We start from the raw sequence: 16,816 nt of genomic DNA, 5'->3' as shown, positions 1-16,816 counted from the left end.
GAGAAATGGTTTTGCTACTTTCTTCTTCCTTCCTAGATTTGAAAGATATTTGTCTCTGTCTGTCAACAAATCTAGCAACTGGACAATCTGCCACCTTATGCCTTTCTTGACAAATTGGGCATTTGATATGGCCGCTACTACTGCTGCTACTGCTTGTCATCTTTTCTGCAAGAATTTAAGTATCTGGTTAGAGTATCAGCAATAATATTATCTTTTCCCTTAATATGTTCTACATTAAAGGAATAACATTGTAACTCATTCCTCCACCTAACCAATCTTGCTTGGGTGCATCGTTTTAACTTAATTCCCATGAAATACTTTACATAGGAACTATATGTTCTAACAATAAATGGTTTACCCAAGAAAAGTTCATTGGCCCTAATTCCTTTAAGGACTACCAATAATTCTTTTTCATGCACTGGGTAATTAAGCTCTGCTCCATTAAAACATCCACTCCAATATCTGCTGAGGTGGTCTATTTTATCGATCTTCCTGATCTTTAAAACACAACCTCATGCTCTATCTGAAGCATCAGTTTTCAGAATTAAATCTAATTCTGTTCCGTCTGGATATTCTAATTTTGGCAAATTTTTGGCTTCTTTTTTTAAGGCTTTAACAACTTCAATATCCTCTGAAGTCCAATTCTAGGGATTCGTTACTGAAACCTTTTTCTGAATTGGTGCTGCCTTTTCTGTCAAATTCTTTATGAATTTTCTGATATAATTCAATATTCCTAGAAAGCATTGACACTGCCTTCTATCTTTGAATTCATCAGGAAATTCATGTAGCCTTTCTGCTATGTGTGGTTGAAGCTTCTCTTCATTACCTCGAATTTTTAAACCTAAAAATTCTATCTGAGGTTGCATCTAAATGGTTTTTCTTTCTGAAAGAACCATTCCTTCTTTTCTGAACACTTGTGCCACCTGCCTCAAATGTTCTAAATGATTCTTAGTATTTTTACTAAATACTAAAACATCATCAATGTAAACTGCAACAAATCCAGTCATTCCTCCAAACGCTCTATCCATTATTCTCTGGAAAATTCCTGGGGCATTCTTCAATCCAAATGGCATAACTAGCCATTTGAATAGCCCAATGGGCGTTGTGAAGGCTATAAGAGCTACTGCTCTCTCTTTGACCTTTATTTGCCAGTACCCTGATTTGAGATCGAATTTAGAATAAACTGAGGGTTTCTCCCTTCTTATTCTATTTCTAAGAGATTCCTGATTAGGTAGATTATACCCATCATCTCTTGTTTCTTTATTCAAATGTTTATAATCAATAATCATTCTGGCTTTTCCTCGTACTTGTTCGGCATGATTTGTCACCATGAATGTTGCACTCCTGTGCTCACTCGTACTATGCCTAATGAGTCCCAAATTTAACAATTCTGGAATTTGCTTCTCAAATTCCTTTATCATTTCATTTGGATAATTTATCCCTTTACTTCTGATAACTGTATCGGGATTTTTAAGCACAATATCAGCTTCTGGCATAGCTTTCTGCCATAATGCCTGCGGATTCTCCGACCAATTTTCTGAAAGCATCTTCTTGATTTCTTCAAGATTACTTTCTTCTTCTTCAGACGACTGATTTACTTTTAGAATACTTCCTGATATCAAGTCCTTCCAATTATCAAGTTTCTCTTGATAATTAGATTTCTCTTCCGATTTTTCTTCCTCTACTAATCTATAATTATTTACAGTAGCTTCTGAGAGTTTTGGAATAAAATGATTATCTAGGATAATTCCTTCTGAGAATATCGTAAACGGCTGATATCTCTTAAGGAATATACTTCCCAAAAGGAAATCGTCTGGTAATTTTGGAATTAGGCCAAGAATTTGCTCCTCATATTCTTTGCCATTCATCCTAATTTTAACATTTCTGGCAACTTCTCCTATCTGAAGAATAGCACCGTTGCCAATTATAACTTTAAAATTTTCTGATTCCCAAGTCATTTCTGGAAATCTAATCCTGGTACTAGACTATGTACACCCAATGTCAATAAGGGTTGTACATTCTATCTTCCCGATAGAAATGTTAACAAGTGTTGCCCATTCTTCAAATTTGGTGCTTAAAATGGATGCTCTCATATATGCTATATGAGACTGGTCTTCATCTTAATCTGCATAGATAGAGATTCTTATGGTTCTCTGACCAACTACCCTTCTACTGCTTGATGGTCTTAATTCAGATGGTCCAGATCCTTCTGACCTAATTTCTAAATTAATATCCTCCTCTCTAGATACACTCACTCTACTAGGAGTATAATCACTTAGAGGTTCTGTGATGATTAATCTATTTGCCTCTTGTCTTACTGATTCTGGCAAAAGATTTTTCAATTTTTCTTTTGTCCTTGGGGTTACTCAAATCTGAGGCCAGCTTAGCGCTCTTGGATTCACAACTTTGGGCTGTAATCCTCTGACTAAGTCTGCTTGATTTGTCTTGAAGAGTTGAGTGAATCTACTAACTCCTCTTCTGAGGGCTGGTTTCCCCATATTATAGAACTTTAAATAGAATCTGGAAATAATTCTAATGCACCTCCTGTCTAGGCTACATTTTAACATATTCTGCCAGTCACACGTATTAACTCTAATCTGTAGAGCCTTTTCCACACTCTTGTCTTGGAGGTCAACATGTAAATCTGGTATAACTTTTATCCTGGCTGCTCCTAAATGCAAGTTAGCTCTTGCTCCTTCTAGCAAGGATCTACCAAAATTTCCAATACTTCCATCCATAACTGCAATGAGGATAGGGAGATCTTGTCCTTTTCTTACTAAGGGATCAATTCCAACCTGGATGATTCCATAGTGGACATATCTTGCTCTTTTATCCATTGCCTTCTGGACTTCTTGTGTGGTTAGCAATGGAACTATAAATGTTCCAGCATCCGTACTGGATACTTCTGCTGTTACCTCTTTCTTGATTACCTTTACTGTCTCTTTGTAACGTATACATGAGGTCTGGTATGATTCGGCCCAACTGGCTCGAGGCATCCTCCATTCCTGACAATCCCTACTTTCTGAAGGAATTTCAATTTTGGCATTCTGCACTAGATCTTCTTCTTCTCCTGCTAGAGAAACTAGTGATACTGTAATAGAGACTACCGCATCGTTGTTCTCCCAACTCAATAATTTCTTATTTCTGACTTATAAACATGAATCGATTCAATATTTGCTTCATTGGGGTAGATTTTAATTGAATATAATTTTATTTAAATTTATATAAATTTAATATAAAATTTGAAATTCATGCTTTTAAAATTAGGATAAATTTATTTAGATTTGAATATGTTTGATCAAATTTACTCAATATTTTAGGAATATCGAAACCTAAATTCGTATAGATTTAAAACAAAATTTACCTGTAATTTAAAGTTAAGGTTCAAAATTCATGTTTTCAAATACAATTTAAGTATTTAAGAGCGTGGATTTGGGGATTAGATTTGGATTTTTATCAAAACTGAATGTAATTTTATATTACGATTTGTCCATGTCTACACAATTCCAAATATAAAGTACAAAATTCATGATCTCATATAAAATTGTATTGAATTTTTTTTGTATTGAGTTATTTTTAAACTCATGCAAATTTCAAAGTAAAATTGATGCTCCCAAATGCTATTCCAATATAATTTAAATTTGTATTTTATCTAAATTTGCAAAAACTCAAACCTAAAATTCAAATATTTCTAGCTCCCAAATATGGATCGATATATTTATTATTATTTTCTTACTAGCGGTTTCTGGGGGCTTATTTTATTTTTGAAAACAATTTCCATTTTTTTATTTTTTATTTTATGAAAATGTCACCTTATATTTTAGGAGAAAATAAAGAATTTACTTAATTTTTAAATATATATATTATTTTCTATTTTTAGATTTCTAAATAATGACAAAAAAAGATACTTTTTTGGATTTTATAAAATTTATATCACATATTATAAATCTAGAAAACTATCAAAAAGATGACCCCAACTTGCCTACAAAAATTCAGAAAATTGAAAATAAGGTGGTATTTTTATAATTATTTAATTTTTTACATGTGAATGGTTCTAAAAAATTTTATTAAGGATATGAAATTTATTGACCTTGAGAAAGCACATGATAAGATACCTAGGAAAGATCTATGGTGGGTTTTAGAAAAAAATGGGAAGTTCTATAATATTTTTTATTTATATATATATATATATATATATATATATATATTGTTAGAGAAATATCTACACTTTCTATTTTTTTAATTATTGTATAATTATTATAAAGCAGATATTTAGGAGTAATTTGGGATCTTATTCCTTGACTCATATATATACATACACACCCTTGTAATATTGAATAATACAGAGAAAAATGTCTTTCTCCAAATTTAACATGGTATCATAGCCTAACCAACCCTAATCTCTCATCTCTCTAAGCCATAGGCACTGCACACCATTCTTTCTCGATTCTCTCGTGTAGTAGTCGCAAGTGCCGTCGCTCCTTTGCTGATTTGATGCGATATGACCTCTCATCTCAGCATTCGCTTAGGCTTTTGAGGGTTTCTGTACATGCTCAGTTCCAGCTGTATCTCCGAGGTAGTAACCTCCGACTCGTTTAGTTCTCTCTCTATCTCTTCAGCATTCCGTTAGGCCTTCTTTTAGTTCGTTCAACCCGTCGACATCTCAGTCTCAGGCAATTTCTCTTATTCGCAGATCAGCTTCAGTGTCATCTCAGTCTTAGTCGCAGTCTCTCTCTCTCTTAGTCAGGCAAAGTCTCATCTTAGTCGTCTCTCTCAGTCTGGCAAAGCAGCAATCAGTGCAGCAAATTTCCAGTCGTCTCTCTCGGCGCTTTTTTCTTCCCCTCTTTCTGTTTTTTTCGGCGCCATCCCTACTCTTCTCTCGTCTTCTCTGTTTCTCCCTCCTGCCATATCTCAATTATTGGAGAAGTTCTCTGGCAGTGTTTTAGTCGTCATCGTCGTCTTCAGCGCTCGCAGCAGTCTTAGGTTGCCTTCTTCGGCGACATCTCTGCTTGTTGCTCCGACTCCGGCATCATTCTTGTCTTCGGATAGTTTTCCAGTAGTAGATTCTCAAGCTCACAGCCTCTCTGTTTCTCCGGTCATCCCTTAGCATCCTTATCTCTCTTTGTCTTATATCTTTGCTCTTAGCATCTCCACCTGGAAAAGGCTCTCGTGCGGCACTCTGTTGGCACCTTCGGCTTCTCTAATTAAACATTCGCTGACTTTGCCTTTCAGTTCCTATGTGCGAGATTATCAAATCGACGATTTATATTTTTTTTTGTCATCGCAGAGATTAAATCTGACCTGATTCGACGGTTTGATTCATCTGAACTGATCTGACATTATGACCAACATCACATCTGGTCCTTCAATGGATGTAAATACTGTCACAGGTTCTTCAACTTCTTTTTAGATTGCTATCCCTAGTCTCACCAGTGAACAATACCGTTAACTCTTGGATCTTTTATCACCCTTGAACACCAACTCTGCCAATTTTGCTGGTAATCTTACTTCTTGTCATTATGCTTCTTTTTCTAATACTGAATGGATTATTGATTACGGTGCCTCCGATCATACGACTTCCTGTCATAACCCAAAGAATTAGAAGGATTCTCGTCGATGAACATAGGGTATTTGTCGACAAGGATACAAGAGGAGCTCGTCGACGAGGAGAGGTCTCTTCGACTAGAAGATACCGAGAGGGGCTTTTTAGAAGTCTGAAATTCATTGACAAAAGTGCAGGTTCGTCGACGAACTTTCTACAAGACTCATCGACGAAGTGACGTGCCTCGTCGACAAATTTGGGGCTATAAATAGTGAAAACTTATATTTTTAACAGAATTCTCAGCACAATTACCCTCTCTCTCTCTCTCTCTCTAAAACACACTCCTCTCTTTCTCTCTTAGATCTCAGTTCCGTTTTTCGCCAGATTGAAGATCTGAGGCCACTATGATGCTCCTAACGAAGTTCTCTACAAGTTTGCTGGAGCTGATCGTTGGTGGAGTTGATTTGGAATTTATCCCAAATTCAGGATAAGGTGTTTTATTCAAAATATGCTTTCCCTGTAGTTATAAGAAATGTTGTATGCAGGAAAATACTGATATTTTGTTTAGAGGGATGTCATTTTCAGGGTGTTGAGTGGAAAACACTGTAGGTGTAGGGCCAGAGTTCAGTAAGGGCTTTTCAGAAACCAGGTAAGGGAAATATGCTATGCTAGGAGTTTTACAATATTAGCAAAGATTTTATATATACTAGTTTATTATCCAGATTTTACAAAATAAGAGTTTTCAAGGCTTGTGTGGCCTAAGTAGATATTTCTTTGATATAGAACTTATATAGCTTTTTACAGCATATCATACTATACAATACTTACAGATAAAGATTAATGTATATCACATTATATTTCAGAACAGTTTATTATAGATACTTATCTAGATTAGTATACATATACAGAAGTTTACTTATATTAGTATATTATAGTTTATTCAAAATCAGTATGTTACAGTTTTTATACAGATTAGTTTATACAGTATTTACAGTATGTCATGTTTTCCTAAATGCCATAACACTCAGAGTATATAGATAGATTATACAGACAGAGTATACAAACAGATTATACAGACAGATTATATAGACATATTATACAGTATAGCATCAAGATGCTACAGTTATTCAAATATTACAGTATTTATAGTACAGAATTATAATTTTATGGTTATTTTGGGAACATGATGAAAACAGTAAAAGAGTAGATATGTATGTGTGTGTGTGTATATATATATATATAGTATCAGATCCCTATGAAAAGATTACAGACAGATATAGATACAGAATACAGATCACGGTACCGTTGCTAATATATATAGAGTGCAACCACATATCTCAGATAGTGTGTGGGTACCGTCAAACTATGCTCGAAGAGGATGCAGCTACCCAGTTCGCTTGGTTGAGGGGGCTAGTTTGATGAGGTAACAGCTAGTCCCGAGTCTAGGAGTGGATGCAGTTTGGTCAGGATGAGGTAGTGTAGAGTATAGTGACTTACCTGGAAGGCCGACTAGGTTAAGTCCCACCTATGGGTCGCACAACCCTGTCATGGGGAGTCAAATCATGACATACAGAGTTCCAAGGATAAAGCACAGTTATGTATGTGTATACAGCCTTACAATATTTGATAAATATAGTATGATATTAGCAGTATGAGGAGTAGAAAATTTGGATGATACAGTTATGTTTTAAATTGCGAAAGTGTAAGATATGGTTTATAGATTTATCCTTTATTACAGCTCAGATTTTATTTAAATTTTATGTAACTTAGTCGCCACATACTAATAATAGCATATTTCCACTTACTGAGCGTCGACTCACCCCATGACTCTAACATTTTTCAGGTGAGCCAACTAGGCGAGTAGGGCTCACGGATAGAGAGTTTACTTGGTTACCCTAGTTATAGGGTAAGTTTGTACAGGGTTTTGTATTTTCGGGATAGATATTACTAGAGAGAGATGTATTATATAACGATGGTTTAGAAATACAGATTCCTGGTATTGTATGGTATATATGGTTGTGTGATTTATGTTTCCGCTACATAGGTATGATTTTGTATACAGGATTACCCCAGTGCCCTCTAAGACTGAGTTTCATAGCAAGGGCTATCAAAACAGTTCATTTGTATAAAAAAAATGATATAATTTTGAGGTCGTTACATTTTGGTATCAGAGCCTAGGTTGCTAGGTTCTACAGACTTTAGAATGCAACGGGAAACAATACCAGAATATAGGAAAAGAATTTGAGATTTTGTTCTGTGATCTAGATACAGGATTTCATGGTGGATTCTGTGTTTTTTCTTGGGGTGACAATCTCAGGAAAGCCATAGTAAACTATTAACGAGTCATGTGTGTGGGTTACAGGATTAGATTTTGGGATTAGGATCAGGAGGGATGGTTAATAGAGGACTTGAAGTTTTAGTTGAATAAGTTGGGTTTGTATAGGGAATAGGATTCTAAAACAGTGTTCTACATATTTGCAGGATGGATGTAGGAGGCAGTAGTGCTCGTGCCAGTGGTGATGACGGAGCGGGTCCTTCTGGCGAAGAAGGAGGAGATTCAGATGCTGTGCTACGTAGTGTGGCTCAGCAAGTTATGACTGAAATAGCGCGGAGCTCTAGAGAGCAGGGAGGTCTATCTCCTGTTCAGGGATGTACCATAGAGAAATTTATGAAGATGAATCCACCAGCCTTTTCTAGAGCGACTGACCCTGCAGTTGCCGAGAACTGGGTGCAAGAGGTAGAGAAGATTCTGACAGTACTTCACTGCACTGACAAGAAGGGAGTCTTATATGCTACATATAGATTGGCAGGGGAGGCTGAGAGATGGTGGGCAACCACCAGATTATTGGAGGAGCAGAGGGCGATTCCAGTGTTGATGACCGGGGCCCATTTCAGGGATATATTCTTCGATAGATACTATCATGCCTTAATCAGAGAGGCTCGAGTACAGGAGTTTCTGAGTCTGTCCCAGGGATCATTGACTGTTTAGTAGTACGCTGCGAGATTTATCGAGCTATTGCGTTTCTACCCCTATATTGTCCCAGATGAAGTGAAGAAGGCCAAAATGTTTGAGAGAAATTTGAGGTGAGATATTTTCAAACAGGTGGCAGTATTGAGGATCCAGGATTTTGCAGAATTGGTTGATAGAGCTATAATAGCATAGGAGAGTCTACCCAAGGAGATTGAGACACAAATTCAGAAGAAGAGGACTGCGCCATCGAGTTTTCAGGTGGGTCCTAGTCGAAGCCCTTAGAGAGGAGGTAGATCTGGCGAAGGCCAGAGATAGATGGTAGAGCATGGTGGATTTCAGGGCGGACAACTTCCTGCCATTTGTCCTAGATGCGAACAGAGACATCCTAGTAAGTGTCGGCTGGGGGGGAATGTCTATTATTGATGCAGGAGGCCTGGCCATATGGCTCGATCATGTCAAATGTCATTCAATTATACATTGGCTCCTAGACCATTTCAAGGTGAATACCAGGCGCCTTGCGGTGGTCAGCAGAGGAATACTGTGCTGATAAGGGTCTATTTGTTGACGCCGGGAGATGCTAAAATGGCTGGAGACGTGGTCATAGGTACTCTTACTACTTTACCATATAAAATTGTTGTTTTGTTTAATACAGATGCCACCTACTCTTTTATATCGGCGGGGTATGTCAGAGTGACTAGGGTAGAGACACAGCTATTAGATGTAGAATTATCCATGGGCACACCGATGGGATTGGTGGTAAAATGCAGGAAGGTGCTTCAGAATTTTTCAGTAAGCATTCAGGAGAGAGTGCTGTTAGTGGATTTGGTGGTCCTGAATATACAAGGGTTTGATGTGACTGGGCATGGATTGGCTAGCAACTCATCACGCCAGTATTGATTGCTATCAGAGAGAAGTGATTTTCAGACCCTCGGGTGAGCAAAAATACAGATTCGTGGGTTCACGTGTACGTGCTTCACCACAGCTGGTGTCGGCTATTCAAGTGAGGAGGTTGCTATAGGGTGGTTTCCAAGGGCATGTCACATACATAAAAGAATTTCCAAAAGAAGAATTGAGACAAATTGACATACCAATCGGTAATCAGAGAATTTCCAGACGTTTTTCCATAGGAATTGCCTGGCTTACCACTAGACCGTGAGATTGAGTTTACTAAAGATCTGTTACCGAGATCTGCACCAGTATCTAAAGCACCGTACTGTATGTCTCTAGTCGAGTTGAAAGAATTGAAAGATCAGCTACAAGAATTGCTGGACAAGGTTTTATCAGGCCCAGTGTGTTGCCCTGGGGAGCGCTAGTTTTGTTCGTGAAAAAGAAAGATGGAACCATGAGATTGTGCATCAATTATAGGGAGATAAAGAAACTGATGGTCAAGAATAAATATCCACTCTCTAGGATCGACGATTTATTTGATCAACTCCAGGGGACCCGAGTTTATTCTAAAATTGACCTGTGGTGAGGTTACCATCAGGTGAAAGTTAAAGTAGAGGATATTTCGAAGACCGCATTTTGAATCATATATGGGCATTACGAGTTCCTGGTGATGCCATTTGGTTTGACCAATGCACCAAAAGTATTCATGGATTTGATGAATCGAGTGTTCCGTCAATATTTGGACCAATTTGTGGTTGTTTTCATTGATGATATATTGGTCTACTCGAGGAGTTGTGAGGAACATAAACATCATTTGAGGTTGGTGTTGCAAATATTGAGAGAGAGAAAATTATATGCAAAATTCAGGAAATGCGAGTTTTGGTTGAGGCAGGTTACCTTTCTCGGTCATGTGATCTCTAGGACGTGTATATCAGTTGATCCAAGTAAAATAGAAGCAGTACTGAATTAGGAAAGGCCGAGAAGTGTTCAGGAAGTCGGGAGTTTTTTGGGATTGGTAGGCTATTACCGACGCTTCGTGGATGGCTTCTCCAAGTTGTCTGGTCCATTAACATGACTTACGAGAAAAAAAAGTGAAGTTTGATTGGACCGACGACTGTGAACGGAGTTTTCAGGAGTTAAAGCGGTAGTTAGTTTCAACTACAGTGCTGGCTATTCCTTTAGGGGAGGACGAGTTTGTAATATATAGTGACGCGTCTCTGAAGGGACTTGGGTGCATATTGATGCAGCATGGTAAAGTCATTGCATATGCCTCTAGACACCTTAAAGAATATGAGAAAAATTATCCTGCGCATGACTTGGAGTTAGCTGCTGTGGTATACGCTCTTAAAATCTGAAGGCATTATTTATATGGTGGAAAGTGTGAGATTTTTACAGATCATAAGAGTCTGAAATATTTCTTTACCCAGAAAGAACTGAATATGAGACAAAGAAGGTGGCTAGAACTCATTAAAGATTATGACTACACCATTAGTAGCCACCTAGGGAAAGCGAATGTGGTAACTGATGCTTTGAGTAGGAAATCAGTGGGACTAGCATTGGCAGCCATGGAGATTCTGTACTCAATTTTGGTGGATTTGGAGAGACTCGACATAGAGGGTGATGATGAGGAATTGGCAGTCTAGTGGTTTAACCTGCACTGTATGAAAAGATTAAAACAGCTCAGGGTGATGATAAGGAATTGGCAGGGGTAATGGCAATAGTACAGGATGATCAGGGTGAGGAATTTAGTATCTCTGATGATGGAGCTCTGAGGTTCCGCACCAGGTTGTGTGTACCTGTAAATAACGAAATTAAAAGAATGATTCTAGAAGAAGCTCATGGGTCACTGTATACAATTCATCCGGGCAGTACTAAAATGTACAGGGATCTACGAGAATATTTCTGGTGGAGTGGAACGAAGAAGGAGATAGTTGAGTTTGTACAACAGTACTTGACTTGTCAGTAGGTTAAAGCCGAGCACCAGAGACCAATAGGGCAGTTACAACCATTATTCATTCCAGAGTGGAAATGGGATCATGTTTCAAAAGATTTCATTACGGGGTTATCGTCAGTGCGTCAGGAATTGAATGCGATTTGGGTGGCTGTCTATCGTCTTATGAAGACCGCTCATTTCATCCTTATTAAAGTAGGTTATTCCATGGATAGGTTGGCAAATATTTATGTTCCGGAGGTGGTTCGTGTTCATGGGGTACCGGTATCCATAGTTTCAAACCAAAATCCTCGGTTTATTTCACAATTTTGGAAAAGTTTTCAAAAAGCTATGGGTACACAACTAGCATTTAGCACTGCTTTCCATCCTCAGATAGATGGTCAAACTGAGAGGACGATCCAAACCCTAGAAGATATGCTTCGTGCTTGTGTGCTTGACTTTGGAGGTAGTTAGACTTAGTTTATGTCGTTAGTCGAGTTTGCTTACAATAATAGTTATCAGGCTAGCACCATAATCTCACCCTACGAGGCATCGTATGGTAGGAGATGTCGTTCTCCTCTTTTATGAGATGAAGTAGGTGAAAGGCGAGTTTTGGGTCCAGAGATAGTACAGCAGGCTTGTGACAAGGTCTAACTAATTAAAGAAAAAATCAGTACTGCGCAGAGTCGGTAAAAAAACTATGTAAACACTCGCCGTCGAGAGTTAGAATTCGATTTGGGAGATTGAGTATTTTTGAAGATAGCTCCTCTGAAAGGAGTTATGAGGTTTGGGAAGAAGGGCAAGTTGAGCCCTAGGTATATTGGCCCTTTTGAGATACTATAGAGAATAGGGTCAGTTGTTTATAAGCTAACTTTGCCACCAGCTCTAGTTAGAATTCATGACTTGTTTCATGTTTCTATGTTAAGGAAATACGTCCCAGACTCATCACACATAATCAACTATGCAGAGATAGAGCTTAAAGAATCATTAGCTTATAAAGAAGTGTCAGTTCAGATCTTAGACAACAAGACTCAAACACTGCACACCAAAGAGATTCAGTTAGTAAAAGTTTTGTGGAAAAATCATAATATAAAGAAAGCTTCTTGGGAACTTGAGGAGCAGATGAGACAGAGATACCCGCAGTTATTTCAAAAGGCTTAGGGGTAAGACAGGTAAAGTATAAGTAGTTAGATAAAAGTTTCTTTTGCAGGTACATGTAATGATTTAGCTAGTGGGTAGTCTTTTAATTTTATATGTGTAATCTCCCGGAACATAGTATGTAACCATGGTAGGTAATAAAATAAGTAGATCATTTTCCTTTATGGGATGATAGAATGTGATACGAATAGTAAATTTCAAGGATGAAATTTTATAAAGAGGGGAGAATGTAATAACCTAAAGAATTAGAAGGGTTCTCGTCGACGAACACAAGGATTTGTTGACGAGGATACAAGAGGAGCTCATCGACAAGGACAGGTTTCATCGACGAGAAGATATCGAGAGGGGGTTTTTGGAAGTCTAAAATTCATCGACGAGATTGCAGGTTCGTTAACGAACTTCCTACAAGACTTGTCAACGAGGTGACGTGTCTAGTCGACGAATCCGGGGCTATAAATAGTGAAAACTCGGTTTTTTACAGAATTCTCAGTGCAATTACCCTCTCTCTCTCTCTCTCTAAAATGCACTCCTTTTCTTCTCTCTTCGATCTAGGCTTCTTTTCGCCGGATTGAACATCTGAGGCCACCACGACGCTCCTGACGAAGTTCTCTACAAGTCTGCTGAAGCTGATCATTGGTGGAGTTGATTTGGAATTCATCCCAAATTCAGGGTAAGGTGTTTTATTCAGAATATGCTTTCCCTGCTTTTATAAGAAATGTTGTATGTAGGAAAATACTGATATTTTGTTTTGAGAAATGTTGTTTTTAGGATGTGGAGTGGAAAACCCTGCGGGTGTAAGGCCATAATTCAGTGAGGGCTTTTCAGAAACTAGGTAAGGAAAATATGCTATGTAAGGAGTTTTACAATATTAGCAGAGATTTTATATATACTAGTTTATTATCTAGATTTTACAGAATAAGAGTTTTCAACGCTTGTGTGGCCTGAGTAGATATTTCTTTGACATAGAACTTATATAGCTTTTTATAGCATATACAGTATAAGTTTACAGTACTTACAGATAAAGATTGATGTATATCATAGTATATTTCAGAACAGTTTATTATAGATACTTATCCAGATTAGTATACAAATACAGAAGTTTACTCATATTAGTATATATAGTTTATTCAAAATCAGTATGCTACAGTTTTTATACAGATTAGTTTATACAGTATTTACAATATGTCATGTTTTCCTAAATGCCATAACACTCAAAGTACACAGACAAATTATACAGACAGAGTATACAAATAGATTATACACACATATTATATAGACAGATTATACAGTATAACATCAAGATGCTACAGTTATTCAAATATTACAATATTTACAGTATAGAATTATAGTGTTATAGTTATTTTGGAAACATGATGAAAATAGTAAAAGAGTAGATATGTATATATATATATATATATATATAGTATCAGATCCCTATGAAAAGATTACAGACAAATATAGATACAGAAGACAGAGCACGGTACCGTTGCTAATACAGATAGAGTGCAACCACATATCTCAAATGGTGTGTGGGTACCATCAAATTGTGCTCGGAGAGGATGCAACTCCCCAGTTCGCTAGGTTGAGGGGGCTAGTTTGACGAGGTAACTGACAATCCCGAGCCTAAGAATGGTTGCAGTTTGGCCGGGCTAAGGTAGTGTAGAGTATAGTGACTTACCCGGAGGGCAGACCAGGTTAAGTTCCGCCTACGGGCTGCACAACCCTGTCATAAGGAGTCAAATCATGACATACAGAGTTCCAAGGATAAAGCATAGTTATGTATATGTATACAACCTTACATGATTTGATAAATATAGTATGATATTAGCAGTATGAAAAGTAGAAAATTCAGATGATACAGTTATGTTTTAAATTGGGAAAGTGTAAGATATGGTTTACAGATTTATCCTTTATTACAACTCAGATGTTATTTTAAAGTTTATGTAACTTAGTCGCCACACACTAGTAATAGCATATTTCCACTTACCGAGCGTCAACTCATCCCACGACTCTTAACATTTTTTATGTGAGCTAGCTAGGCGAGCAAATCAGGCTCGCGGATAGAGAGTTTACTTGGTTACCCTGGTTATAGGGTAAGTTTGTACAGGGTTTTATATTTTTTTGATAAATATTACTAGAGAGAGATGTATTATATAGCTATGGTTTAGAAATACAGATTCCCAGTATTGTATGGTATACGAGGTTGTGTGATTTATGCTTCTACTGTGTAGGTATGATTTTGTATACAAGATTACCCCGGTGCCTTCTGAGGCCGAGTTTCATAGCAGGGGGTATCAGAACAGTTCATATGTAAAAAAAAAATGATATAATTTTGAGGTCGTTACACTTCCAATTTGTCTTCCTTTGATAATATTAAACTTCTTAATCAGCCATGCCCCATTAAGCTTCCAAAAAATTAGGGTATTAGTGACGAACATATTAGTGACGAAATTGAATTTGTCACTAATATGTTTGTCACTAAAAATCGAAAAATAACGTGCAAAAACATTTTTTGTACATAAAATGACCCGAAAAAATATTAGTGACTATTTCTAGGGTATTAGCGATGAATTTGATCCATCACTAAAAGATAAACATTAATGACGATTAAATAACCATCAGTACTATTTTTTTCAAGAAAATAAAAAATTTTAAGTTCAGAGTATTAGTGACAAATTTGTAGGTTCATCACTATTGCTCCATTATTAACGATGGATTCGACATCCGTCACTAATACTTCCTTTTTAAAAATAAAAAAATAAATAAAAAAATTAGTTCAAAGTATTAGTGACGAATTTGTAAATTCGTCACTATTGGACCTTTATTAGTGACGAATTCGAGAACCGTCACTAATACTTCCTGTTTTAAAAAAATAAAAAATTTTAAGTTATGAGTATTAGTTGTGAATTTATAAATTCGTCACTATTGGTCACTTATTAGTGACAGATTTGAGAGCCGTCTTTAATACATCCTTTTTTAAAAACAAAAAAAAAATTTAATTTCAGTGTATTAGTGATGACGTTGTAAATTCGTCACTAATAAAGGATCAATAGTGACGAAGTTTTAGATGTGTCACTAATATTTCTTTTTTAAAAAAAAGAAAAAATTTTAAGTTCAGAATATTAGTGACGAATTTATAAGTTCGTCACCATTGGTCCCTTATTAGTGACGAATTTCTAAATTCGTCACTAATAGGCCATTATTAGTGACGAATTGTGGACCGTCACTAATGCTATGTTATGTAAAAAAAATTAAACGAAGAGTAGTAGTGACGGTTTTGAAACCGTCACTAATGCCCAAAAACCCTTATTCCTTTCCTCAAGATATTTTCCCGCACTTTCCCCTCCTGCTCCCCAGCTGGCTCGTCCTCTTCCCCTCCTGCTCCCACGAACCTCTCTCGGCCTCCCAGTCCCCCGCTGCTCTCGCCTGGTACGCCTTGTTCGCCGGACATCTACATTCTTAACCTCTTCATCGCTTTCCTCTCACCCCAGGTCGTCCCCGAGATCTAAGACCTCTCCGATGGCCCCACCCTCCCCACCCGAGGATCCGACGAGTTTCGCCCCTTCGTTCGCTGCCTCCCGGAGTTTAAGTTCTGGTGCGTCATTTTCTCTTTCATCCCCTTTCCTTGCTTTCTCTTTGTTTGGCCTTTTTCTCTTTTTGGTTCAACCGTGTCTAAGGTCCTTTAATTATCGATCAATTTTGATCTATTATCTTTGCACAAGGGTTTCAAGAAAGCATTTTGACGCACGAACCTGGGGTTTTATCCCATGGTGCCACTGCCATGATCAACTTGATTCTGTTTATTTAAAAGGAAACAAAAAAATTTTAAGGAAAATTTTATTGAAAAAATAGTGAATTTCAGGTCTAAAATATCTATTGTCGGAAGCTCTGGAAGATATATGCACAATATTGGAGCATTATTATTATTATTACCATGAACTTGGAAATGCCCTTGTTTTGATTGTTGTTAATAATAACATTAGCCCATTCCTAATGTTATGAAATAGTAAATTGAGTTGCCTTCATCCATTGTGAAACCCACGGAGAATTGGGTCATTGAGAATAATGATGTTTTTTTTTTTTCCTTAACGCACGTTGCACTTTGACAATATCAAATTAATATGTGGAATTTCTTCAATTTTTTTTTTCTCAGTATACCTGATTCATTATTAGGCACATACTAATGGAGCATAAAAAACCAGAAGTTCTTTTAAATCTAAAAATATGATTTTCACAACCAAACCTCTTTAGTTTTTGCATTTAGATCTTTTTTCACCTCTGCAAACCACTAGTCTGGGTGGTAATTTTTTACGCTAGCAATTATTGA

The sequence above is a fragment of the Malania oleifera genome, chromosome 4 (assembly GCF_029873635.1).
Source record: "Malania oleifera isolate guangnan ecotype guangnan chromosome 4, ASM2987363v1, whole genome shotgun sequence".
Lineage (NCBI taxonomy): Eukaryota > Viridiplantae > Streptophyta > Magnoliopsida > Santalales > Ximeniaceae > Malania > Malania oleifera.
The sequence above is the reverse complement of the archived record's forward strand: the minus strand, read 5'-3'. Positions refer to the sequence as shown.